Here is a 27515-nt window from a genome sequence, read left to right on the forward strand (position 1 = left end):
AATTTAGCAGTGTACCCAGTCAGATAAACCTAGACTTAATTTTTTTCCTCCTGTCTGCCTGGTTACTTAATGGCTCTCTAGTGAAAATGTACATTTGTCATTTGCACTATCTCTTTTAAAGCTGTGCTTTATGCAGAAATTAGTGGCTGGTGCAGATGGCAGGGAAGGAGTGAGGGAAGGAGGGAGAGTTCCTTCATCTCCAGTAAAATTCCCTGATTCAGTTTTAAGATCCAGGGCTGGAACAGAATTTCAAACTGCAGTTGCCAGAAAGGTCTTTTTCTGGACAGAGCACCAACTGGAAAAATGCTACAAGCTGAATTCAACCCTAAAGCAAATGTCTGCAATAGTCTTCTCTGAGCTCAAGAAAAGGAGAAATTGGCTCCGTAGTATAACAGAGTTGGATAAAAGATCACTTTGGCCATTTCAGTCTTTCTTGCTTTGAAGGCTGTAAGTGTCATTTGCTCTGCCTCTAAGTAAAGCTGAACAGGGGAAAACTTATGTTGTTTAGTAAACAGGAAAGCACCTAACAAGATAATTATGAAATAATGCTAAATGGTAGGGCTATTTTTCAGGCAAAATCCTGGCCTCAATGAAGGTAATAAAAGAAATCTCACAGATTAAAGAGACAGCCAAGATTTAAACCATGATGTATTAAATTTAAAAGCCAATTCAGTGCAATCCTAGAGACCTTGCTTTAAATAATGAGGCTCAAGCTTGGTTCATATTTTTGGATGCTATCATAATGGTAAATTTTATGTCCAGGGCCAGAGTGAGAATCCAGGCAACTGTCCTTAGGCATGGAACATATATGAGTCACATAATGAGATCTGAATTACAGATCTGATTTGACTGGACTTAGGATGTACCCTGCAGATAGTTGACAAAAGCAAGAGCAATTGAAAAGGGAATAGTAGGGAGAGACAATGTCTAGGATTACTGTAATACATTTAAACTAAAATCACATAAAATAAAAGTCTCTTGGCACAAAAGTCTATAAAGATAGTGAAAATTGTATATAGCGATATATTACAAAACACAAAGTACTTCAGATCAGGACCTTGAGAATGTAACTTCCAAAATTTTTTTTTTAGGAAACACCATCATGATCTTTCACTTAAAATATTAGGCTAATGCTCAATAGCAATGAACAAAGCAAATGAAAAGATAGGATAAATGCTTCAAAGAGAGACCTCCTGGGGATCATTCAATAAACAAGCCAAATCAGGACCAGGACCTCCCCTGAGATAAGAATCACTGAAAGTTGCAAAAATACATGGGAGAAAGCAAATGGGCTTGGCCTACTTTTATTCTTCTTTCCATGCTTACTTGCCCACACTACTGGGAACAAGTTAATGGGTTAAATGGAACTTTTATCTGGACTAGAATGATTTCCTGGACAATGGGCTTTTCTTTACCACCCTTCCCTCTGCCTGCCCATCCTGTTGGAGCAGTGTTGCCATTGGTTGTGGCTTTCGAAGCCTGACTCCGAGCAGTCCTCTGCAGAAGGCAGCCTCTCTGCATCTAAGTGTCTTTGCTTTGCCTTGTAGAGATTTTGGTCTAAGCCTGGGAACATGAAACAACACTGGACTTGTGGGATACAAGTCTTCTGGCTTCACTGGAACTAGGGTGCCTGGAGAAGATCTAGCAGAAACCAAATACAACTTTGTAGCTGAGCTTGGGAACAGGCACTGTTTCCCCTTCTGGTGCATAGACTCTCTCTTGCTCTTTCAAGACAGCTTTTTCATCCTTGTTTTTTGGCAGTGCTCCTGACACTGACTCAAAATGACAAGTCACAAGATTTTTTTTTTTGTGAGTGTGAGGTTGGAATGTGTGTCTCAAGCAGGTTTTGGGTAGCCAATGTTCTGAGGGGAAACAGCCATGATACAGCTAATGTTTTGGAAAGCCACGCTGTCACTTCCACTTTGTCCCACCATGTTGTTCTTTCTCAGTGGGAAGGGAATTTTACTTGGAGTGGAATTTTACTTCAGGTTTTACAGCATGTACTGCAGACACTGTTTTGCCATTTCATTCCTTGTATCTCCTAGAAAGAGCTTTATTACCAACTCCATATGTTCTGAGAACTACTTTCCCTTCAGACAGCCAAAGCCTGTGGGATGAGAAACTACATTTAGAAGAAATGGTATCAGTTCTGGCAGAGGGAATTCTGTTTTGGCACATTGCTTATCTGGTCAACAAGTGTGTTTCTTTATCTGCCTGACTGAAGGTTTTGACCATGGAGATAAACAGCTCAAAAATGTCGGCAAAGGATGTTGAGGGGTAGTGGCTTCATATACCTAGAGGACTCTTGACCTTGATCAGATATTTTTGACATATTAAAGAGTGAAAAAAATCTCTTGTTCCCTATCAAGAAGATTATTTTATTTGTAATGTAGTTGGGAAGAGTTAAGAGATACAGAGCCCACTGGTAAGCAGATAATGTTACATTAATGTCTGTAACTTCTTAGGCTGTCTAAAAAAAAGATTGCTGACATAGCAAATCACCCCCCCTACCCCCCATCCCCAAATGGATTGTGCTCATACAGCATCCTTGCCCTTGAATTGTTTAATTACTCTCTGGGTTCCCTGCAGAGGCTTAGCCAGTCACAGGGCTTGGTGGTCAAGGGGCCTGTTGCTTGCACTCATACAGCTGCACCTACACTGTGACTTTTGCCAAGTTAGTTATAGGCATGTTGTTTTTCCTATCCTCCCAGCCAAGTACTTGTGTTTGCAAAACTTTTTCAAGTGTAGACCTGGCTAGTGCTTCACCTCAGCAGTGGGGTTTCCTCTTAAGAGCCTGTTTTATTTAAGGATTTTTTTTTCTCTATTGAGCAAGTCCAGTATCAGGTGAGTCCTAACCAAAGTTTAAGTTCTTTCTTTCAAGCCAAAATCTTTCTTTATCTTCTTTGGCATCTTTGCACGCCTGTATCATACAATGAAATGTTGCCAGAGGGGAAACTACATATTAAAAGCTTTGCTGATTTATCTTCCTTTCTTTTGCAATTCACTCTGAACAAAAGCTTTCTGCATTATATTTCTCAGCATGGATCTCCTCCTAGTCAAAGACAATGAGTGAAAATTTCTCAGCAAAGCGACAAGACTTTCCAAAGGTGATACCTTTTCTCTCAATAAAAGTAAAATTTTCCTACTGTGCCTGTAATAGTGTGTTTAGTATTTTAGTTCAAAAAGAACAGCACCCAGAAATGTAATACAAGCTGATGTGCCACCCTCTCACTCCCTTTCCAGCTGTGCCTGAGTTTTGTTTTCTGTGATTTCTAGTGCTGGGGGTGTTTGAGGTGCTATGTCCTCAGCAGTGTGCCTGATGGGACTCATGCACCTTGTAAACCCTGCCAGGAGCAGAGAGCAGTGGAGCCTGAGGCCCTCAGGGCTTCTTCCTTCTGAAGGGCATAAAAGTTTCTGGGATCCACCAGCCCTTAGCTGCCAACCCAGCACCTGGGGTGGAAACCCAGCTACTCCAGTCACCCCTTGTCTTTTCAAGTGCTCCAAGACCAAACCAAGGGGCTGAGAGTGTTGCAAAGCAACAAAATTTGATGCTAGCAGGACGTGCAAATGGGGCTGATGTTCTCTGATTTTTGTAACCGCTGTAAAGCTGAGCTTTGCTGAGTCCTGGTATGCTCTCAGTACAAGCCCTTAGTGGCTGCCTGGGACTAAACTGCTTTTCAGAACTGTCTGCTCTTCATGGAACACTGGTGCTATTTGGAATATATAGGATAAGTCTATATGGTTTTATACACATCGGGTTTTAATTTCACTTTATACTACTTTATACCACTAGTACTATGTAGTAGCAGACTACTCTGGCAGCTACTTTTTAAATTTTACCAGCTCATTTTAGAACTAAAGCTTTAAGGAAAAGGGAGTAGTCAGTAGTATGGAGAAAAGGAAAGAGCTTTCTTGTCTTTATAATTTATATTAAATGTTCAGTTTCATGTTGTTACAACTTTTCAGGACTCCATCTGGATTCTACAGCCTGTTTGACAGGCTAAAGTTTCCTGGCTTATCTGCTGCCAAATGGAGAGGGAGTGTGCTTGAACCAACATACACACCTTAGGCTGTGCAGCTGTAATAGAGGTGTGCAGTGTAAAGCTTTTCCCTCTCATTAAAAATGAGTCTTTCCTGGAGTGGACTGGTGGGCAGTCATGGAAAAATGGTGAAATTAGGCTGCTGTCATGAAGCAGCTATGTTCCTCATTTGCAGAGGTGGGACACAGAAATTATTAGAGGGATAGAATACCTCTCCTGAGAGAAAAGGCTGACAGAGTTGGGATTGTTCAGCCTGGAGAAGAAAAAGTTCCAGGGACATCTTATTGCAGCCTTTCAATAGTTAAAGAGAGCTTACAAGAAATATGGGGGCGGGGTTTTTATTAATGTCTGTAGGAATGAGAGTTATTGCTTTGAAATTGCAAGAGTAAATTTAGATTAAGTATAAGGAAGAAATTTTTAATGATGAGATTGGTTAAACACTGGAGCAGGTTGCCCAAAGAGCCTGGAAACATTCAAGGCCAGTTAGATCTGGCTCTGAGCAACCTGATTCTGTTGAAAATCTACCTGCCTATTGCAAGGGGTTGGACTGGATAACTTTAAACTTTCCCCAAACCATTCTGTGATCCTAGAGCAGAAAGGCGAGTGTTATATACTATCCCTCTGTCATTTGTTGGCATGCAAGGAGAAAATGTAGGATAAGTTTGTTCTGGTGCTGTCTGGAGAGGACAGCCATGCTTGTGATGTGCCTAAGCTCCCATATGTCCATGAAAAGTGAGATTGACTGAGAGTTTGGGATGTTATTCTTGGACTACCATTGTCGTTTTTGTCAACTTGTCCTCGGTGTGCACCTTTGCATAAGGGAATGGGAAAGAGGAAAGCAGACTTAGTAACACAGAGCAGAGACAATGACACATACATTTATTTGAGGTTTACGTTGCATGTTCATGATGCAAATGTATGTGGTCTAAAGCTGAAAAGAAATTCTGGCCTTGGAGTCATGTGGCCTCCAAAATCATAGCCAGGATAAAAGTGGCAAAAACTGCTGTGGTGCAAAGGAAAAAATATTCATTTACTTCTGTCTCTCCTCTCCTCAGTTCCACCAACCAGTCTCTGTAGCTGTGCAGAATTATGGCTGCAGAGTTAGGTTTTGAGGTGGGTGGGAATTTTCTACTGGATACTGTTCTCCTTAGAAAATACCACTTCACTGAATTCCAAGGTTCTTATGAAAGAGCTGTTACAACATTGTGGAAATATGCCTTATCTGAAGAAGAATTTTCTCAGCACCAGGACCAAGCACTGCAATGAGAAGAACACTCCACTTCCAGAGTAGCCTGTATAGGTTAATAGACTTTTTTACTTCTTGAGAGCTGGAGCTCAAAACGTGGGGATGTCTCCTGGGCTAAGAGCTCTGATCTGCCTTAGAGGTGACATCCCGTTCAGATAAAGTTCAGAATGGGAGAAGCTTTGAAACCTCAACTTCAAAGGAGTGAGAAAAGATGTTTCACACTGCTGTGCTCTCCTTTCTGTGAACTGCCTCTCAGTCCGTGGCTTTGGTGAGGCACCTTCAATTAGACATGGAAACAGCCTTTGGTTCAGCATGAACTTGGCAGGTGTCATTATGTCAGAAGTCAGTCTCTTATGCGTTACCTCATGCCAGTGCTCGTGAGTGGGTCTTCAGCCAGGCAATATGTTTAAATTGGTGTTGAATCAGGATCACAGTGGATCAATGGCCTCTGTCAAAACCCAGTGGCCCTCCTGGACAGACTGAATTTGTTTGCCAACACTGAGGTGCTGGAGCGTAATTTTGGATCAATGCAGATCAGTGCATGTTAGGCAGTAAGGAACAGCACACCAGGACAGTTGCATTGAGTCATGTGCTATCCGTCCATTTTTGCAACTCTGGTGGAAATGTTTCGCCATTCCTGGTAGAAGTGTTTCTCCATCTTGGCCAATACAGGTTCCTCTGTGTTCATGGGGGAGTGGCTCTGTAGAATAAGCTCAGCTTCCTGCCTAGGAAATGCTCAGTGGTGTCCAGACACTCCTTTCATAATACACCCTGGGACCTTGTGACAGAGCAGACTCAGCCAAGGACTAGTTAATGTTTGATCTAAGGAGCAGAGTTCCTGGCTCTACAGACAAATTCTGTTTGCAGGTGACCCAACAGGGCAGGAAGTGATATCTATGGGTATCAGGTATCTACAGCCAATGCACACAGTGCAGTGGTGGAATTTCGTAGTCACACAAGTATTATGTTGGGGAACTTGGCAGCTCAGCAGGGTTTTGGATTGAGCAGCCATCTGCAAGCAGGGATAAATGTCTAAAATATCTGCCCTTGTGCTTCTGGATCACCTGGCACTGATAGTCTTCCTTCCCTAACATGATCTAATTGATTTCCACAGAGGCCTGATGTGCAATCTTTAAAAATGGTCTCATAATCATGTGCTGGGAGATACCTAAAGAAGTGCCAATTCAGAGAGAGAACTGTAAAAAGGAGACCAATTGCAAGTGGAATTCTCTTACCAGCAGCAGACATTGTGAACAAGCAGCTCAGCCCTTCCAGGAAAGAAAGCAAGGCTTAAGTTAGACAATAATTTGGGATTTCATTGACGTACTATGCCATTTGTTCCCTTGTGGTAGCTGAGTGTTCCCTAACCTGTGTTTCTCTTCTCCTTTTTGACTGATGGGTGGAGATGTTGAATTTGTTTGGACACTAAAAAAGGAGGCAGAGGAACTACATCTGAAGAAAGACTAAACTGGATTCTCATGGATTTAAGGAATGAATTTCAGACTGGTCAGCCTACTGCCAGAAAGTTATGAGTCTGTTGCAAATGAATTTCAAAGCTTCTGCTGACACTCTCCCAGCTACATTCTTCCAGAAATGTGTTAAGGAAGTTTGCAGTTGCTCTCAGCAAAGCTATTCCTGAGTTTGTCCTGCTGTTCTCTGACTGTAGAAACACAGTTTTTCTGAGTGTCCCCTAGCCATCAGCACAATGCCAACAGGGAGGTTGCTTTCTCAGTGACTTGTGTTTTTTCAAATGCTGCTTCTTTGGAAGATATCACTCCCTCCACGTTGTGCATGGAGACCTTGGCTGCTGCGACTGCATCTAAGGTGGACAGAAAGGAGTGAGGGAGTGGGAGAGCAGAGGAGAAGGACACACTACATCCATCCCTTCCTTGGGTCCTCAGGAAGCAGAGGTGATACAGAGGTGGCTTCAGCTGAGGTGCAGGGTTCAGACTTGCCAAAGTCTGAGTTCTCTGTCTCCCAAGAGTGACAGACCAGTGAGCTATTCTCCATCTTGCTCCCTCAGACGGGCACTCCAGCAGGCGCAGGTTGGTGTGGATTGCATCTGATGTGAGGGTGGGATAGAACTGAGTGCAATCTGTGACAGGAATTTGCCAACAAGGCAGCAATTATAGATATGGGATTATATGTGTTGTGGACCATTGCCATTTCTGTAATGTTTCTAGAGAGAATGACAGGAGCCATTTTAGGGTGATGCTGCGACTCCCTGCTCTGTGTCAGGGATCCTTCTGTAGCTGTACAAGAAGATTAAGAAGTCCAGAAGCAGACAGCTGTAATCTCTGCATTACTCCTGGTTCCTGCTGAGACAAAATAGTGAGAAAAGCAGCATCAGGGGTGCCAAGGACAGAGGCAATGGGCAGAAACTGATATACAGGAAGTTTCACCTGAACATGAGTAAGAACTTCTTTACTTTTTTTACTAGAACGGATTGCCCAGAAAAGCTGAGGAATCTCTCTGCAGACACTCAAAACCATCTGGACAGAATCCTGAGTAATGTGCTGTAGGGAGTCATGCTTGACCAGGAAGGTTGGACTAGATGACCTCCAGTGGTGCCTTCCAGCCTTAACCATTCTGTGACCATGATATTTGGTCCAGGTCCTGGTCTGATATCCCATTACAATTGTAACACTGCTATTGTTCCTCTTCAGGGAGCCAAAATTATTTTTTTTAATGAGAGTTTCTTAGGGATGGGGTAAGTAATATATTAAGGTAGGCTGCTTTTTCTCAATGGATATTCAGAGATCATAATCTGGGAGAGTTTCCAGCTCCTTCTAGCTTTTGTTTCCTTAATAGAAGTCAGTATGGATGGGAGCCATACGGTATTTCTAGTATGCAGATTGCCAGATATCTAAAATTAATATATGGACCTTCTTGTCCCACGAGATCAGTGAACCTATGGATAGCTTTCTTCAGAAAAGCCTATCTGCCTTTGCCTGATAGCTTTCCCTTCCAAATAGGCAAATATAGGATTTCTGATTTAGCAAGGACACGACAGTTTGGACTAGCTAAGCCAGATTTGGATGCTGCCGAGATGAAAAAGTGGGATTTTTTTTTTAGAGTTTCCTCTGGCAGAGAAAAGTTTCACTAGCATTCTTGGTCAAAGCCTGTCTGAATCTGTTTCCTAGCAGAAAACGTGCTCATCTTTCCTCCCACTTCTGTCACAGTCTCTTCCAGAGGATTATGGTGGTGGAAGGAGCAATTGCATTGGTTTTGAGGACTCGGTTTGCTGTGAGCACCCCAGCCCGCACTCCATGCTGTCTGGAAAGAATGACGCGAGGAAATAGGATCTCAGAGCCTGGGGAGAAGCTTTGCAGACCACCTGGCTTTCAAATTCCTGGCACTGCTCAAACTTGTCTCTGTAGGAAATCCATGTTCTAAGTCAAGCTCAGGTCACATGAGAAAATGAATTTGGCAGGAATATTATGATTCCCTACTGATCTGACAACAGATCCACCCCAAGCATCTTGCTCCATGGCTCTGCAAGAATAGAGCAGCACAACTGACAGCCCAGTGTAGAAAAGAGGTACTTACAGAAGTGCCTGGAGTTGGCTTGTGCAGGCTCTCCCATGATCCAATGCTGCTGCAAGCTGACTTCCCCTAGCACTGCATTCTCCTTTTGCAGAAAAATAGAAGGCAAGGGCTGAGGGAGAGCCTGAAAGCAAAGAGAATTAAGGTGGCAGGGAAAAAAACATTCCTTTGTCTTAGTTCTGTGTTCTGGCTGTCCTAGGAAGACCTCAGTTCTCCTGGGTGCTATTTAGCCACTCAAAGAGTGTACAAATGTAGGGACAATTCATACTTCTGTGCCCACCTGACCTCCTCTGACATCATTAGTAGCAACTGGTGAGATGTTGCCATTGCATTTAAGTACTGTCTTGTGCATTGTTTTTCCCAAAATATCTCAGCTTCAGAGCAAGGTGCATGAAGAAAATGAAATTCAAAATGACTTTGGCACAATTATAGAAGAAATAAGCAGCTATTGAGCTTAATGCAGATGCCATGATGGGAAATATAATCTCATTTCCTCTTCTTTTTTTTGTCTTTTGTGATAGGTGCTCTATTATCAACTTTATATGGGATGTTCAAAAATTTTATTGCATTGAGCATATTTGGGAATTGGGAGGTCTCTTTATTACAGAAGGCAGAGGTTTTTGAGATGGGCTGTCAACAACTTGCAATGCTTTGACATCCCTTCAAGGTGACTGGATGATGTGTTTTGTACAGAAGTGCCCCTGGAGGCAGTATAACTGGAAACACTGGATTGTCTCTTCAGGCCGCAAGGTTTTGAAAATTAGAGGCCTGAAATTAGATATGTAAATCAGTCCTTCTGTATGCATAAGCACAAACATAACAATGGAAGGTCCTGATTTTCAGGGCTGTTGCTGTAAGCTCAGACTGTGGGCACTCAAGGCTGAAACCGTGAACCAAAGTGTTTCCTAGAGGAGCTGAGTAACCACACTTTTGAATAATTTTCCTTTAGGTTTGTGAATGTGACTGTGTGTGTTAAAGTGCCTATTGATTTCTGTGTCTTATATAAATGTAAGGCATACATATATTTACTTATAGAAACATGTATGCATAAGCAAATAAGTATACAAACAACTAAACATATTCTTTATATGCTTTAATATTTAAATTACCTTAGTTCTACATGAGACCATTAGAAATATCTAATTATTCACTGAAGCGGAGAACAACCTGAAGAAAACTCTTTTAAAATCCCTGTATGAGAAAAGCAACTGAGACTGATGGCATAGGTGCCTCCTCTGGTAATCATGGAAATAGAATAGGTATGGCTGCAGTCACTGCAACACTGTGGGTGCAAGAGCATTTTGCTTTCCTTCAGATTGTCTTATCCACTGCTCTTCTCTATTTAGGGGGATAGGTAAAAGTGACAAGCAGGAGCCTGAGAGCAGAGTTTGTGAAATGGCTGAGGTCTGGATTCTAGAAGCTGAATCTGTTGTCTTTATGTGTGTTGGGGTGCTATCTGCTCTGTGACTCTCAGGGGACCAAAGCTGCTCTGGTTAGTTAGTGGGAAGGCTTTGCTCCCATTTTGCACTGACCAAATATGTGAGCCACAGGAGAAGGCAGCAAACAGGCTGAAGGAGCCAAGTGTTTCAAAGGCAGTCTCTGGTCAAAGGACACCTGCCTGAGGCTGAAGGAGGCATCCTCCTCCTTCCCTGTGCAGGTGGGGGGAGATGGATGCCAGCAGTGCCCCAGTGGGGGTTGTAGACCAGGAACCATTTTCAAGGTGAAAACATTGATTTGCCAGTGCCCTCAAAAATTGAAGAGGCTAAGGGAGGGAATTGAACTTTGTACCAGGCTCAGATGGGTGCTCTGGATGCATGGTGGCCTGTAAAGGAGTCATTTAAACCATGTAGTTAGAGCTGGCATACACACAGCCTACAGCAATGGAAAGGACACTACGTAAAAGATTTCCATGCCAGGGGAAAGGAAGCAGATCAAAAATTTTCCCTTACCACTTATTCTGGATGTGTCTTGCTGCCACTGGAGCTTTCTCTAACAATTTTGGACTTGGATTTTGCCAGGAGGGGCTGTGGGCCCTCCCTCCTGGGAGGGTTGGAAAAGGAGAGCAGAGGGATGGCCAGGTCCGCCTGGAGATATCCTGGGTGCTTCCACACATCTATTTCCCGGAGAGCCACCTGATGGTGCTGTTTGTTCAAGTTCCCGGCCGCCGAGGCCCCAGCGAGCCTGCAGAGCTGTGTGTGGACCTGCATGTAGATCTGCCTTATCACAGTGCATTTAATTAATAAATAAATAATTAAAAAAGGGCTCCATCCCCCACCTGGCTCTGGCGGTGGGAGCTCACCTCTCTGTGAGGCCCTGGGGCAGCACCAGATGGGTTTTTAAGATCAATTTCAAGAAAGTACCTTGGAAAAGGTCTGGGGGAGGCCAGGCCTGGGTTTTTCTGTGTTTTGTAAAGGCTGACAATGGCTTGCTAGGCTTTCCTAATTTATTTTGCATTCTCCTCACAGTTTCCATTGTGGAGCTTTCCCGTACAAGGATTAACCATCACAAGCGGTGCAGTGCAGCTCTGGCAACCTCCCTGGAAAACACGCATTCTGAATAATGATGACTGCTGAAAGCAGGACAGAAAATCCAGCCTTCTGCTGCTTAAATCAGCACTGGCTACCAGCACCCCAGACAAAAAGCAGTGCTGGGTGGCACCTCCATGCCCACAGCCTGCCCCCCTTGCAAACCTGGCTCGCTCTCTGCAGGGGCTCCCATCAAAGCATGCAAGCAGGGCAAGAAATGCTAAATGTGGGGATGCTCCTGCCCAGCATCACGTATCTGTTTGGGGAGGGGCAGGCTTCCCAGTTCCTCTGGAGGGTATGTGCTTGTGTTTTCCACTTTAGGGACCAAGACCTGCAGTTAAAGACTAGCAGTGCTTGAGGTGATGAACAATCAGGGCCAGCATGTGGGGAGAACAAGCAGCTCAACCTCCTGCCTTGCCTGGTTCAGTTTCTACCTGTGACAGAGGGCAGGAAGAAATGTTTAGCCCAGGTTGCCCTACTCGCTCCTGCCACAGGCAGCACCACAAGTGGGTCTTGCTGGAGCCAACAGCCTGGCTTCTCATTTGTTTCTCACTGTCAGGATGATGAGTCCAACTAGATTTCTTTCTGTTTGTGTTTGCTGCTTGTTTGTGCTGACAAAACACATGCATAGTTTGTAGTTCCCTCATTTCAGCTGGTTGCTGTTCCATTTTAATGCGAGGCACTTCGTTGGAGGTCATTTACTCAGTATGTTGCTGGGCCATTTACAAATATGAACCGATGAATATTTCATCATTGTTCACCAGGAATTCTGTTGAAGTGTACAGCTTCATGGCAGTGAGTCAGTACGTGATGCACTCAACCTGAAATCGTTTCTTTGCAGCATCTCTCATCAGGTGTGCTAACTGCTGACGTTTGGAAGAGGGAGGAATACATATATGTATTAACACAATACTCTATCTCACCTTGATTCTACTTAAATATCCACGTTAATCAGTGTTGCTTGGAGAGGGGGCGCTTTCGATAAAATAGCAAGAGCAGCCATCTAATCCCATTCACTGTAAGTGCAATCCCCAGTCTTCCTTTCCTTCCCGCAGTGCCACACCTCCGGGAGGGAGGCTCTGCTGGAATCAGAGACTCCCTCTTTAGAATAGGCACTTGCAGCAGAGGAGCTGGTGACACCAGTTTATCTTGCTGCAAAAAATGGAATTTTTTAGAACACATTCTAATGGAAGCAGGGCACAGCATGCAGGGGACACATGCCTGTGTTAACGCCTGTTTGAGACTGCAAAGAGCCTGGAGCAATCGTTCTGCAGAGGGATATCCAAGCTATTTGTCTCAGAGACCAATGATGATTCAGGCACCAGCATCATTAGGTGTTTTATTGCTGAACCAACTGAAAAAATCAGAGTCTGGGATAGAGTACCAAGGTTGGCAGCGGGGTGTGTAAGGTAGTTTACCCTGCAGCTGAGAGGGAGAATGTTGCTCTGATGATGGTGGAGTGGCAGCAGAATGTCCCAGCTGCATGATGCAGATGTGCTGATGGCAACGCCTCCCTCCTCACTTGCTGACTGATGAAAAGCCAGTGGGAAGGCATTCTCTGTAATGGTGGTGTTTACACCAGTGTAAAACAGTATTGCACTCCTGGATTTTCTGGATTGTGTGGCTTTCATGATGGTTGAAGTCTCACACTAATAACCAGGGCTGTAGAGTGCTGTGTTTCACTAATGAAAAAACAATCCAGCCAACAGGGCCTTGTAACCATCCATGCTTCTTCAGCCCTCTCCTTTAGTGCTGTTGATGGTGAGTCTGAAGGAACCTGAAGGAACAAAGGTTATTGTGACCATGTCAGATACAGAAGGCCGGGTGTACCTGAAAGCTGTCTCCACCTCTGTACACTCAGAAACCTCTCTCTGGTGCCTAGACCCGAGGGATGGGCTGCAAAATCTGCCTGCTCTTTATTTAATGCAGGATCGTTTTCTGCTGTTTCTGAGCTAGAGTGAAGGAGGGAAGTTGTGAATACACAAAATTTGGTAGCTGTGTGGGAAGTAGGGGGTCATCTTGACATATGCAGAGGAGAAAAGCTGGTAGTTTGGAACCAAGCTTCACAATTCCTCTGAGTGAAAAATGAGATAGACTCCTCATCTTTTCACTCTTTCATCTCAGCTTGTCAATCTTAATATATCAATATTGATGTTAATATGTCAATATTGCAGTTTTCCTGGCACAGTGTGTGCCTATGTAAAAGGCCACCTGATGCTGCACTGCAGCAGCCAGGTCCTACAAACCTGAATGCTCTGCTTTGTGTGAAGCTGTTGCCATACACTGTGCAGAACAGAGGTAGGAAATTTTGAGACTGAGTGAGTTTTGTGCTAGTGACACTGTCTAGACTCTGCTATTCAAAGAGGTCTACTGTGTAATCTTGGTATATAAACTAGCCCACAGCACCAAACTACCTGGAACTAGCTTTAATTTTAATGATCTGAAGGCTTTTTGCTTTAGGGGTTTTGTTTTTTTGTTCTTTTGTTTTTAAGATTTTGTGAAGTCTGTAGAGACTGGAAGTCTGCAGAGCATGGACAGCCCACTACTGTGCTATTCATATCTGCTTGTGTATGTAGAAGTACAGTATGCCTTCTATTATTGCATGTTTTGGAAGAACCCCCAGAGAGGTCTGGCTTTCCTAGGTACAATGTCATAGCTGTCCTTTGGTTCCTTCCCCTCAAAAGGACCCAAACACAGTGAAGGCATTTGCTGAAAAAATAGAGTTAGGCGAGATGTACTTTTTGTGAATGCAAACTTTAATCACCATTCTGCCAGTCGCTTCACTAATATGGCTGGGAAAATAAATCTTTAAACCCTTTAAACCCCTCTGTGCTTCATCTCTACTTTTTATGAGTATGTTTTGGAAGGCTTTTGTTTGTGTTTTATTCTCTTTAAACTTGACTTATCTCTTCGTGTTTTTTCAGGCTCATACCCTAAAATACAAAGTGCTCAGTGAAAGCCAGCTTGTAAAAGGAGGATAATGTCTGGAAGTTAGATGTATGGGAACTTGATGCCAATATTCATGATATGCAATGAAAGCAGGCAGTGTGGAAAAGAATGTGAGGGTGTCCTAGACTCCATCATAGTCTTTATTGGGCTTCCTCATAGATTTAAAAAGAATATACTTGGATTTTTAATTTGATAAAATGTAATGACAGAATGAAACTGAGTCTGTAGTCAGTTTCCCCAAAACAGCTCAATTAACCTGTCGATCTTTAAAATACAATTAATAACTTTCTGTCGAGTGAGACTTCTTTTCTGTGGGGGTGCAGGCATGTGTGGGTGGTTACTGAGCATACATGGTACTCTATTCTCTTCTCTCTGTCTCTCTTCCATTCTCTATTTTTGAGGCACACAGATATTATGGGCCAGAATTTGCCACTTCTGTCAACCCAGAAATAAACAGGACTAGTCATAGGGCAAAACATGACTTGCTACAAATGCAAGTGACAGAAATTGTACCTGAATGGTCATTTTTAGTAATACTTGGTTAATTTCCAAAGTGGAGAGCAAATTAATGAACTTGTATTAGGATCTAGGAGAACAAAGAGGAATGTTTGCCATCCTTGAGCAACTTGGTGAAGGGAGGACAATTACAATGGAAATTGCTATTTAAGGTAGTGTCTAAATTTTGGTTCAGGGTAGGTTTTCTCACAGCATAGCTGACATTTCCCAGTATTTCACACTGATTTTACAGTACTTCAGCCATGAGTTAAGTAAGTTCAGACTTTGCATGAAAGAATATAAATATAGCAGATTTTACTTTTTTACTTAAAAAGTAGATGCTGCACCTCTCTGTGTCACCCATTAGTCACTTTTGTCACCAGATATGGTTACTGTATGTTCTGCCAGCTGATGTCTTTGCTTGATGTCCATCTCTTAAGGAAGCTTGGACTGTGAGAACCATCAAATATAGTTTAGATTTTGGTGTAGCAGAGGAAGGACAAGAGGCAACAGACACGAGTCACAGCATGGGAAATTACAGCTGGATGTAAGGAAGAAATGTTCACAGATAAGATGGCCAAACACTGGAAGAAGTTGTTCAGAAACACTGTGATATCTCATCTTTGGAAGTGGGACTAGAACACCTCCAGAAGTTCTTTTGTACTTGTTATTCTGTGGTTCCATGATTTTGTGCAAGAGTTTGAGCAAGTGTCTTACACAATCCTTATTCTTTTGTAAGGCATCAGAAACTCTCCCAAGAAAGTGTCTTTTTATCCCTTTCAGAAGCAAAACTCCCTCAATATTCTCCATACCATGATCCATTTGCCATAGCTGTGCAAACTTCCACCCCTCACCCCATGCACAATTAACTTTGGTTTTGCCTTTATCTTCCTGTATGTGAAAATGACTTTAAGACCCATCTCCAGCTGAAAACATCTGCTTTAATGAAGAAACTGAAATGTACATGAAAACACACAAAAAAGTTAGGCATACCTCAGCCAAAGACCTTTACAGGTATCTCCCTGTGCTCCTCAAGAGATTCCCATGGAAAGCTTCTCCCTCTGGCAAATGTTGATAAGGGGAATTTGTTAGAGAGGGTTCTTCTCTTTTAATCATGCAATTGATGAGCTAGCTTCTCTTTTTTCCCCCCGCTAAAGTTTCAGGCCACCAGGCCTAAACAGACTGCCAATGAGCACTATATCAGCCTTCAAAATGAAACAGACAAATTGGCTTAGGTTTCAAGAGGGTGAAATGAGGATCAATGCTTTGGATCAGCCAAATGTTTAGTCCATAACAACTCTGAGTAAGACACAAGGCAAACAGGAATTTTTTCTATGAGTTAAGCTTTGAAAAAATTATCATCTCTTACTCTATGTGAGAAAAAAATTGCAGAATACTATTAATCCGCAAGTTTTCTATGTTTTTTCCAGAATTATAGGACAATTCAGGTTGGAATTGAATTTGGGAAATCTGTAGTCCCATCTCTAGCTGAAAGTAGGATAGGGAGTGAGGTTAGACCAGGTTACTAAGGGTTTTACTTAGTCAGGTCCTTAAATCCTCAAGGACAAAAGCTTCACAATCCCCTTGGGCTACTCTTCCAAAGAGGTCAGTTGTTCCAAATTTTCTGGAAAAACACCGGTAAGCTGAAGCCTTAGCTCAAAGGAGTGTGTTGCACTGTCAGCAGAGAACAACCTGACTATGGCCTGAATAACTCATTAAGATGTCCTCCAGCCTTCCCTCTGAAAAGTGGATCTGGTAGCACTGGAGGTGCCAGCAAGACTGTATCCTAGTTCGAGTTGCAGCTGAGCTTCAATGCCATCACTAGTGCTGGCACCCTCCTTGTCTTCAGCCCTGGAGCTCTTCCAGTTCTGGACAAAGTCACACTGGCCTTAAAATCCAGCGCTGAACTCTGCAAGAAACATGGGAGTTTTTGTTAATTTGGTGTGAATGAAACAAACTCCTGAATGGTACTCCTTTATTAGCTGTTAGTGAAGACAGTTCAGGATTTCTGACTGAGATCTGATGCAAATATTTTACCTTTGAGTCTTTGCAGAAGCAGCTGCAACTTGGGTAAATGGCGGTGTATGCCAGCTGAGTGGAAAGATGGCAGAGGTTACTGAGTATGACCGAGGAATTCCTGGTTGAGAGATTATGGCCAGAACTCTGTGAGAAGACAGACAACTGCAAGGAGTAGGATCAGCAAAATTCCTGAGCACTTGCAAAGTCTCTTCTGCCAGATGTTGTGATCTCAATATTCAGGCCACTTTCATGGGTTCTCATGAGTGATCTATGAAGGTAAGATAGAAAAGTTTCTTGCATCGTTGCCCCTGTTTCCTTTTCCATGGACTTGAATTGGAGGAAGCACTTTTTCTGGGTCAGTTTCAACAGGACAGATGAATTTCTGGCATTTATCTTGATACTCACTGCCAGGGAAAAAAACATAAATCAATATTTAATAATTCTTTCTTAATAGACTTCCTGTGTCCCTGCTCAGAATATCCAAAGTCACCAAGAGTTTCACAAAGGCATGGGAGCAGTAAAAGCTGTGCTCCGAATGCTATCACATGCTGTCTGTTGTTGTTGCTTTCAAGGACTTCCCATACTTGCAGTGTGTACAGTAATCTTAACCTGACATGCTCAAATGGCTTCTTTGTTAACTAAGCAAGGACAAGAAACAGCTTGTTTGAAGAGATGCATGTTTCCTTTTGATAATGATGCCCTCCATCAGCCTATTCATGGTAGAAGCAGTGCTTAATTAACAGCTTTCCTATGGTCACTTGTCCCCCTCTGGTCTGGCTCAGAGCTCAGTCATGGTGGCTTTCTCACATTTATACACTACCACAGAGGCTGCTCTCTTTGTCCTGCTGGGCAAGGATGGCAAGATATGGCTTGTATTTTGGGATCAGTACAGAAAGAAACATGTAAGACAGGGCCTGACATGCTGAGCTTACTTCACTCTAAGGGAGTGAAGGAGTAAAGATCATCTGAAGTGTGCAAGTAACACAAGCTTCGAATTTAAGGAGGTTAGGGTAAGAAGAAGCCCAAATTTTACTCATAGTTAATGGAATATACACTTCCAGATTTTTTTCAGGCTGTTGTACCCAAATAGACACATTTCCTTCACACCTTAGTTACAAGACAATTCAGATAAGTTGAGACTTGTTTCCACAAAGCAGAAAGTGCTTTTCAGCACTCTTTTAATTTTGTAGTGCATGCTAGACATTCTGTGGTGATTTTTTTTCTGGTTTTCCTCTTTCAAACTGTGCTGCTATATATCCTTTACAGCTCAACATGTTCTTTGGTACAGGGACTGAATCCTTATGAGAGGAACCAATTTGCAGTCTTTGGGTAGCTCCCTGTAAGATTCATGCAAATTAGTACATAGATTGTCATATTTTACTTCCTGTTCTAATCAGCTGTCCTGCTTTTTCCTTTCTGTGTTGTGCTTCAGGTTTCAGGGATGTTTGCTATTTGTATCTGTCCTGGCCCTACTTTTAACCAAAAAAAGCAACAGGAAATTAGTTTGTCTTTTGCAACTGATCTGCTAGCAAAGCTGTGCTTAATAATGAACATGTAAACCCTCTAATTCTACCCGGTGGCCATAGGCTTCTGTTAATGCTTTCATGTGCAGACAGCTGTGTTTTAGAACCAGCAGTTTCCAAGACGAGCAACTTTTTCCGTGTTGACACTGCAAGTAACAACCACAAAAGTTTGGAGATCTCGTCTTTGCCTATAAATACTCCAAATGAATCTTTCTTGGCCCTTCATAAGGTCTTGTAACCTAAACTACATGGTAAAATCCAACCACTGAGGATTTATGAAGCTTGGGTAATGACAATTTATTGACCTCTGTGTTCTTGCTCATTTACAAAGAGAGCCAGCTGAAGGAAAGGCATTCATACTTTATTACTCTTCCTTGAACAATGACATTTTTATTCCCCAAGAATTGTTTTTCTTTTTAATTTGGAGGCAAAACACAATTTCCCTTAATTTGACACATAACTGAAGATTGGCCTGACATGCTTTGAGCTTCTTTTCTAATAAATAAAAATTTCACTGTCCAATCTTACTTTCTAGTAACTGCAAGATTAAATTTGAGCAACGGGCTGTTCAAGAGGAATAAAAGTAATTTCTGAGGTGTTGTAATTGCATTTTTTCCTACAATAAAATAGGTATTTTTGACTGCTCCCTCACAAATCAACCTAATTTCAGCTGATGCTCTGCTATTAGAAATACCTCAACAAAATGATAGAAACTATTATGACAATATCAGATATAATTAAACATGGACACTGAAGAGTTTGTGTCCTAAACCATACACTACTGTAAAGCTACCAGTTCTGGCAAGAGCAAATGCCAGCAATGCTACTCTGCCATCAAACGTGTATGGGTTTGTTGGCTGTCTCAGACTTGCTAGAATATATAGTGGCTGAATTTTGCCTGCTTTCCCTTGATAGAAAGCACTAATTTTGGTCTTAACTCTCTCTCCAGCTGTCAGATCCCTGAAACTTATAAAAATATAATTATCAGTGATAGTCCAGCCCTTCTTTCAAATCTGGTTAAAATTAGCTAAGGAGAAAATTCACTAAAGGGTGCTGGCAGACAGACATCAGGCCAAAAATACATCAGGCATCGTGTGAGCTGCCTGTTTCATGGGTAGCTGCTAATTTAGTACTGCATTTCTCCCAGAGCAGCCCTTGGAGATAGCTACTCTGGTGTCCAGGAGCTGAGATTCCTTGCTGCCTGTTTCAGTGAAGAGCTACTTGGAATTGTTTTTGTCTGTCCCTTCCAAGCACCGCTGAGTGTTGCTGCATGCTGTCAGAGGGGGCTTGGCACCCTGAGGATTTTTTGTTTCCTGTGGACTTGGGGTCACACCAGACATCTTTACACAAGGCAGGGGAGCTGCCCCTATGAGCTTGTGTGTGGCCAAGGGCTGTAGGTAAAAGCAGCAACAAGTCTGTAACAGCATGGGACTCCTCTCTGGAAAAAAACCTTGGCCCTCAGTGAGTACCAACCTCTGCACAACTTGGTGTTGTTATGGACAGAAAGAGCTTTAACTCTAGAGCAGAGTTAAAGCCATAGGTCTCCCTGTTCTAGAGGCCTTTTTGACTGGGCAAGACACAGTCCAGCTGTTCTGTTTTGAGCCTGTTTAGAGTAAGGTGCATTTAAGTGTGTGGCAGGTGCTCTATCCAAGGTAAAACACCCATTTGTGTGTGGCAGTGTCACCTCAATAGCACAACATCCTCTACAGGCTCTGCTGAAGGGCTGATTTACATTGAAATGGGGGGGTTACTGGTCTTGGGACCTACTGCTGCAGAAGACCCATATTCCTGGATTTAACCTTGTGCCTGAGAGCATCTCTGTTGAAATTTGTAGGCAGGTTCATCTAGGCACATTTAAGCTATGTGAGTTGTCTTGGCTGTGGTCTTTCTGCAAGGTATGTTTAATATGCTATGTCTGCAAGGGTAGCACAAGCACTCTTCTACTTGTGTAAAGGACACAATAGTGTGACACCTGGCTTTCCAAGGTGCCCTGCAGTGGTGAAGGCTAAAAAAAGTATTTCTCCATTGCACAGTGCAATTTGATGAACAGATTTCAAAGAGAGCCCTAAACTATTTAGCTGTAAGTACAGTAAGCAATATAGCTGCATTAGCACAGAGCTCAGCTAGGTAAATTAGCATTGTGCAGCATAGACATATCCTAAATTTCTGCTGTGGTTTCCTCAGTGACGCTTTTTCAAAACATGGCTTGAAAATAAATTACGATTTTTTTTCACCCCTCCAAAACACTGAGATAGGAAAGCTTGCATACATTTTCCTTTTTTTAAAACAATCTCACTCTTATCTTTCAAAACAAATTCTAGTCTGAATACCTAATTTTATTTAATTTTTTTCTTTTTTTGCTTTTATTGGTGGCTTCCTCTCAGTCATCTGAGCCTGGATCCCCTGTAACCAAAAGCTGTTTCAGCTGGGGTACAGAAGAGACTGCCTCTGTATTTTAAAACCTATAATTTCAGTTCCCTCATGACCTCATGATAGAAGGCTAGACATGATCAGAGAAGGAATAGAGATCTAGCATTATTATGTCCCTACATAAATCTATGCACTTCTGATCACACCATCTCAAATAGGATGCAGTAGGACTGGCAAATGCTCAGGAAAGGGCAAGGATGATAGATGTGGATTATATAGCATGAGAGGTAAGTCACATTCTCCAGTCTGTGGGGAGATGGTGGAGGGCTGCCATGGAGGTCTGCTGTGAACAGCATGGAGAAGGTGAGTAAGGAACTGCTAATGGCTGCTACAGTGTTAGAATATGTGGTGCAATTCCCTGAAGGAATAGGTTTGGAAGTCTTCAAGGAAGAAGCCTCCTCTCAGAAGCCTCCTGATAAGCTGTGGAACTCACTGCCCACAGTGTGTGGGCAAGTCCAAAAATTTAAAAAGAGTTAAAAGAAGGACATGGGTTACTTTGTTGCTTGTTTATCAATGATTAAGGGAAATCAAGAAAGTAAGACTGGGTTATTCAAAGCAGGAATAACAGATTATTATCCTTTGTGCTTCTAGGAGTGGTTGTGGCATCGCTGGACGACCCCCAAGGACATTGTAGGTACTAAGATGTTTCTGTATGTGGCTGCAAGTTCTACACAGTGTAGACCCAAAACACTACTGGTTGAGGTGTATTTTATCACAGAGGAAGAGTATCATCATAACTCTACCTGCTTGAAGAGACTGAGAAAATGAGAGCTGCCATGGTATGTCAGAGGTTGATGTCCTGACACACTTCCCCTGCATTCTTTAAGTCAGATGCTTTGGGAATTCCTGAGATTAAAGTTACACAAGTGTTGCTCTACTTAGTCAAGTACAGTGGCTATTTTAGAGCCCTGTAAATTGGAAATAAGGGCTGGGAAAAAATTAGATACAGCCAAGATGGTAAGAGTATATACGAGGCCTCAGTCCTGCAACTATTTAAATATCCTGTATACTGTTCACTTTTGAGCAACATACTAAGGAGAAGGTGGTTTTGCAAGGAGACTCTTCATCAGTAGAGAATAAACTACATTTAATATTTGCTGAAGTCTTATATAGCTAACTTTTCTCAACAGGTTGTAGCTTTCCATCATATTTGTTTAATGCCTGCAAGGTGGTTTTCTTCCTCCTGGCTCCACCACCCCAATAATTTGATCAATGAATAGAATGAAGTCATGGACCATTGGCATTTTTCCCTCCTCCAAAGTGGTATGATAAAAAAATTTAAGTTTATATGGACTTTTAAATTGGTTTCATGTTTGGGGCAGTAAATACAAAGTTTCTGCATTCAGATTACCTCTGCCCATCTGGAGATTTATTCTAGGTCAGCAGGATTACCTGCTGGAAACTGAAGTGCAGGCAGAATAACACAGATCTAAATATGCTGGGTCTAGAGTTGGCTTAAGATATCATGATTGGTCTCTGATCTTGGTTATGTGAGATAAGCCAAAAACAGTGATATTTTTGCCAGAAGAGTTTGTTCTGTCTCTGCCTTCATACCTGGCAGAGAGGCAGTAACTCCAAGGCACAAATCAAAAACTCCCACATACAGCCCTTGATTGCTTCTCTTTCAACTCACCATGCAATTGCCATATGTGAATCTACCAAGTGACACTTCCTAATCTAAAGGACTATCACTTTCCTAAAAGTACAAGCTTAAATAAACTGCATGATCAGGCAAATTAAATCAACACCAAGTCTAGAAAGTGAAGAAGGATGGACTTCTAAATAGGATAAGTGCTCCCTGTTGATACTGGTGGCAAAATGTCCAGCAGTTTGATGTCTCAAAAACCTATGTTCCTGTGTGTCCATGAAATAAAACCTAGTGAATGCAGGGTGTACTGAAACTCTGCTACAGTGGTCAAGTTGTCCCCATCCTTTTTTTTTTTTCTCCTCTGCCTGTTCTTCTACTGAAATCATCAAGAAATACATCAGGGAAACACAAGACATAATCACACGTCACTTTTCACTTAGTTTATCTTTTCCAATATTTTAAGATCTATCTTTTGCAAATATTCTGAGCATCCCAGAAATATACATAAAACCCATAGAGGTTGTTTGCAGAGAGTAGAGGAAAAAAAGTGAGGCAATCTGGGAAATGTCTGTCTTAGTCTCCTCCACGTTGAAACAAAAGTGCTTCCTTAGAAAAGATCCAGAGCCAGCACATGCAGGCACTGCAGGAGTAAGATGGATTTGAGGCTGGATCTCCAAAGCACTGACAGGTAAATTACAAAGGGCAGAATCTTCCTTACTGGTGATTTAGGAGGCACGAAGAGATGCAACTTGATTTGTGGATCCCAAGTGAAGTTTTCAAGGCTGGCAATTAATAATAGGAAATAGACTTGTAAACTGAATGAACCTGACGCAGGGTCACGAGAGCAAATTACTTTTGGAAGGTATAGTGCCATTTTTTCCAGTTACTTGTAAGAACAGTGAATAGTGTGGAATTTTGTTTGCAGATACTTTTTGATTTTTCTTCTTCTGTGCTTTTATTCTGCCATGCCCATCCCAAAAAATTCAAGTCTTTCTTTGGAGATTTAAGTATATAACTACTTAGTCTTGTAACTTGAAGTAACAAGACAGTTTGGTGACATTTTACAAGACAAAAGCCATTCATTCCACCTCTAATAACTACATGACTCTTAAAATCCTCATATGACTAATCTCTAATTCCCAGCACTCTACTGCAAATAAAATCATACTTTGAACTGTGCTGCTTTAGTATACCAAATAAAGCTCCCACACGACTTCCAGATCAGCTCAGAGTTTGGTTAGCCTAAAACCATGGTGATGTTTATACAGATCACAGACTGTATTAAATAAAACTCTCCCTATAAACGTTTGTGGGAGATTATATTAAGCTCAACAGTCTATGAAATCTCCTTAAAAATGCAGGGTGCTTGGCCTCCTATGAAATGATATTCAGGAAAATTAAGTCAAAAAGGTGTATCTTTAGTCCTCCACAACTGAAGGACTATTCTGACAAAAAGATTCCTTTGCCTATGCTGATTTTCAGCCCCATCCTTTCAAACTTGCATGCAAAGGGCCCTTTGGGAAACAGCTTGCTTGGACATAGATTCTCAGGCCCAAAACATCTCTTTTCTTCATATTCCTTTCCAACTGGCTGCTCACACGTGATGTTAGGGGTTGTATAATATTTGCACTCTTCCATTGTTTCTCCATTAGCTTTCAAAATAATGGGATAATTTTTGAGTTGAAAGCAAATGAAAAGATGGCAAGATTCAAACCTGTGCATTTATAAAAAAAAACAAAACAAAACAAAAACCAGTCTGTGCCTATTGTTAATGCTGTCCAATCCCCAGGTGGGAAAGAAGCTACTTCTGGGCTTCCAGGGAATTCAAATCATTGACATGTAGCTCTTCTGCCCAAGACAGGAGCTGTCCTTTGTGAGAGAGAGCCAAGTGTGGCTGCTGTCTGCTTTCAGAGGGGCCAGCAGCGCCTGGGGTGACACCTGTGGCAGGGCTGGGGTCCTCCAGGCCCTTGGTGCAGAGAGGTTTGGGGATTGATCCAGGGTTTCATACATGGAGATGTTTGAGGTCCTGGCTGTGGGAGGCAGATCAAGCAATAGGAAATTGGTACATAATAAATGAAGACTTCACTATGTGGCTACATCTGGAAGTCTGACCCTTTCCTTTACCCACCTTTCAAAGAAGGGCACGGGTAGAGTGGTGGTATATTCTAGATGTGTAATATACCCTGCGTTTTCAAAAATAGCTTGTATATTCGCTAGCAGATGTGTTTAATTTCAGCTGCAGTTTCAATAATTTGTGAAAGAACTCGAATGTTACCAACTACCGTGCTGAGGAAGCTTCCAACATGCCGTCAGATGACACAACCATAGGCCTTGCCTGTTTTTCTTCACTTAGCAAATACTGTGACTTAGAGGATGACCTGTGCCACTGTGGATTTTCATAGTATTTTTATTGTGAAACACACAAAAGGAGATTTCAGAAGTGCTGTGTGATGTACAGTCCGTGTGATTGCCGTCAGCAATTTGTTCCTGATGTGGGAAAGGGAAATGCAAATGAAACATTTGTCTCCTTGGAAAAAAGGCTCTGAACTACTTGAATTGGAGGGACAGGCAGAGGCTGCTTTGCAGATCAGAGCTGTCCTCTACTCATGCAGTGGAGAGCAGAATCTGCCTTTGCACTTCTTGACTGCTGGTACAAATTTGCTGTGCCTGCTCACCAGCTGGTGACATGAGGTGGTGACTCCTGCCCCTCCCCAGGTGAGAGACCCTGAATGAAATTAATTGGTGACTGTAAGTTTGGCATCCTTCAGCAAAGAAGCTAAAGCACTGGCTCTAAGTCTGACTCTCCCCTGCTGTGGTCCCTTTGCATCAGGCTGGCACAGAGGGGACACACAGCACTGCCCACTGTGCCACAGCTGCTCCAACCTGCAGGAGCCTGCTGCTTCAGGGTTGTTGGTCCAGCAGCTGTCACAATCCCTGCATGGATGCAGACTTTCAAAAGGAGCTGCAAAATGTCAGGGATTTTATTTGTGTGACCTGCCCCCACTGTGCAGACCAGAGTTGATGCACAAGACAGCAATGTGGTTAAGATTATGGAAATAAGCACAGAGAAACACACGAGAACTTCTGCTTTGTTTCATTATGACAGGGGATTCATTTTTATGACATATGTTCATTTCTGATGGCTATGCACATGGCTGCATGCAGTGGGCTTCCACCTCCTACTGACACAAAAGGCCCCCTGATCTACCCTAGGTAAGAGCACAGTTTCCATTCCCTCCTCTACTCTGGGCTGCTGTTTTGTTGTAGCATCCTGCCTAGTTACAGTGCCCAGCTGGAATCACACTGTTTTTTTGGAGCTGTCTTACCACCACTGTTCTGTAGATGGACAAGGCAGGCAGCAGGACTACAGCCCATTTCACCTGGAGAATAGCACCTCTTGTCCCATCATATGTAAAATTCTTAGGAATAATTTTTGCCATGACACCATTCTCCCACAAACAAATCCCACCTTCATGGTAATTGCAGTGAAATGCTGAGAAAATTGAGATGCACCTGCAGAAAGAAAGCAAAAAGCTTTGAAGGCTGAAGCGACATCAGCATTTTGATTCTAGTCCTCTGTGTCTTTTCAGGTTTTTAATTTGTTTTTTTCATTCACATATTTTTCTGAGATCATTTATGCTGCCAGTGAAAATCTAACTTGATCTTTTTCTTGGAACTGAATACAGCCTATTTTGAGTGACACTGGTCAAATGTTTCTAGTTAGAAGTGGAATGGAAAAGGAAAACTTCTCTTTGTTTTATAAAACAAGTTCTGCTCTCCCCTGCCCTTTGGCTTTCTAGCAGCCAAAATAGTTTACAGCAGGAATAAATGACTTGTCATAAATTTAGTCTTGGAAGAATACTAGCCTGAGGTTTCCCCAGGTCTGAAGTTAGTTTTTTGTAGCAGAGTTTTACTATGTGTGCATCTGCTGTGTTTTGTGAGAAATCAAGACCTAGGTCTGTGTGTGTACGTCTCCACTTAGACTCAAAGAAGACAATCAAAATTTTGTCCCTCTTAGTGGCATCTGGCTCTTGCTTTTAGTTTCATTGCAGTTGAAATTTGGGGACCATGTGTATTGTTTATTTACCTCATGCCCCTGCTGCAAAAGGTGCAGCTTATCCCCTGCATCTCCATGGGCTGCTCGAGTGAAGTCACAGTTCTGCTCTTGCCTGCTGCTTTCCCTTCCCTACTCCTGAGGCCAGCAGTCTCTCATCCCACTACTACCTCCTGTCCCTCCAATAAACGAGGACTGCCTTTGCTTAGTCCAGACTATTTGCTCTAGATTATGTACAAAGTTTGTGAAGCTAACAAATAAAAAAATATATCATGGACTTCTAGAATAATATTATTTCACGTGACCTTCAAGTGTCTTTTTTTAAAAAGTAAGATAATGGTGCTGGTGATCCCATAGAAACGTTTGAGAAGCAAAAATCATCAACATCAAAAATCTGATGAATTCATAATTGTTTAAAAAACCTGCTTTATTTCTTCAGCAGTCTGATGAGAAACTGAGTCATTAATTTTGAGTGCTCAGAGCTTGGGAGTACTGGTGAGAAGACTGGGTATGTGCTTCAATGAAGCAGACATGGCTGAGTTTAATACTGATAAGAGGATCTTGAAATGTTGAGGAAAGCTGCTGCACATTTGGGTTTTAGTGCAGAAACCCCTGCCATTGCACTTTTGAGAAGCTTTTCAGGTAATGAAGTGCATCTCCATGATATCTAGCCAAGCATGTAAAATACTGTATGAAAGAGGCAGGTAAAGATAGATAAAGACTGAGAAGTTGTTAGTCTTGTATCAACATTTCCTAGACCAGCTAAAAGGTAGGTGGGAGATTTTGGTCCTTTTGTTCTGGCCTGTGACTAGGCATATGCCTAAACATGTCTCAGTTTCTGGTATTTTTGAGCATTGCTTTTTAAAATTATTTTTACAATTTGTATCTGCTTTTACCTGATTCTTTGTGAACACATGTGGCCTCAAAGGGATGTAAACTAAATGTAAACTAATGTAAACTAAAGTACTTCAAGTTTTCATCATTTTTCCTTTGAAACAACAACATAAAATACCATAAGCAAATTCCATCCTGCAAGGTCTACTTTAACTCATGTGCTGTGTTTTAACTCATTTGGTGAAGAACTACTGTGAAGGATCTGA

The 27515-nt window shown here is 42.3% G+C and overlaps 2 long non-coding RNA genes across 2 annotated transcripts in view; both read left to right on the plus strand.

The window, feature by feature from the left end:
* LOC134420854 (uncharacterized) overlaps positions 1-21978 on the plus strand; it is a 56633-nt gene extending 34655 nt beyond the window's left edge. The window contains exons 3-4 of the long non-coding RNA XR_010028432.1: positions 21365-21407; positions 21904-21978. This is a non-coding gene — a long non-coding RNA (uncharacterized LOC134420854). The remainder of the gene's footprint in view (positions 1-21364; positions 21408-21903) is intronic.
* LOC134420844 (uncharacterized) overlaps positions 1-27515 on the plus strand; it is a 155238-nt gene that overhangs the window by 75233 nt on the left and 52490 nt on the right. The gene's annotated exons all lie outside the window — the stretch shown is intronic.

Source organism: Melospiza melodia, chromosome 1, assembly GCF_035770615.1.
Source record: "Melospiza melodia melodia isolate bMelMel2 chromosome 1, bMelMel2.pri, whole genome shotgun sequence".
In the NCBI taxonomy this organism is placed as follows: Eukaryota; Metazoa; Chordata; class Aves; order Passeriformes; family Passerellidae; genus Melospiza; species Melospiza melodia.